Source organism: Buceros rhinoceros, unplaced genomic scaffold, assembly GCF_000710305.1.
Source record: "Buceros rhinoceros silvestris isolate BGI_N320 unplaced genomic scaffold, ASM71030v1 scaffold18442, whole genome shotgun sequence".
Taxonomy (NCBI): Eukaryota; Metazoa; Chordata; class Aves; order Bucerotiformes; family Bucerotidae; genus Buceros; species Buceros rhinoceros.
Window position 1 is genome coordinate 3,854 of NW_010398539.1, and position 636 is coordinate 4,489.

Sequence of the window (636 nt, forward strand, 5' to 3'; positions counted from 1 at the left end):
GCCCAGAAATCGCAGCCTCACTGGAGGGGAGCTGGGGCTGAGAGGGACCAGCCAGAGACCAGCAAATGAGCCAAGACAAAAGATGGGTCCTGTGCCGCTAAGTCTAGTAGGGCTCTGGAAAAGCACCCATGAAGGGACAAGACAGGCAAGGCATGAAAAAATAACATAGGAAAAGGAGGTCGAATGCGACAGAACCTATTGTAGATGCAGGTGAAATTACCATGTGAAAATCAGAAAGACTGGAGGAGCTCCAGCGGGTACAAACAGTGCGTGAAAAAATAATGGACAAGCAGCATACCATGGCAATAAAGTGAGTTATGTTCAGGGTTGGGTTTTTTGTTGGTATTTTTTTTCTTCAAGGAATAGTTAAAAAGAATGGGGGGTTTTGCATTCAGTAGTTTTGAGAGAGCAGTGGTTTACATCTGAAAGGCTTTGGAAAAAGTTTGTGTCATTAAAATGGGCGAGTCTCCTCCCGAAGGCACAGCTGGCATTGAAAGATGAGGAGGGTCCAGAAAGGTCTTTATCTGGACAGTAAGAGGGCGTTTCAGTTCCTCTATATGGCATTAACGTAATGATCACGGCTGGAAGTAAGAACCACCACTCTTCTGGCTGCTGGTGGGAGCAGGCCCGCCAGCC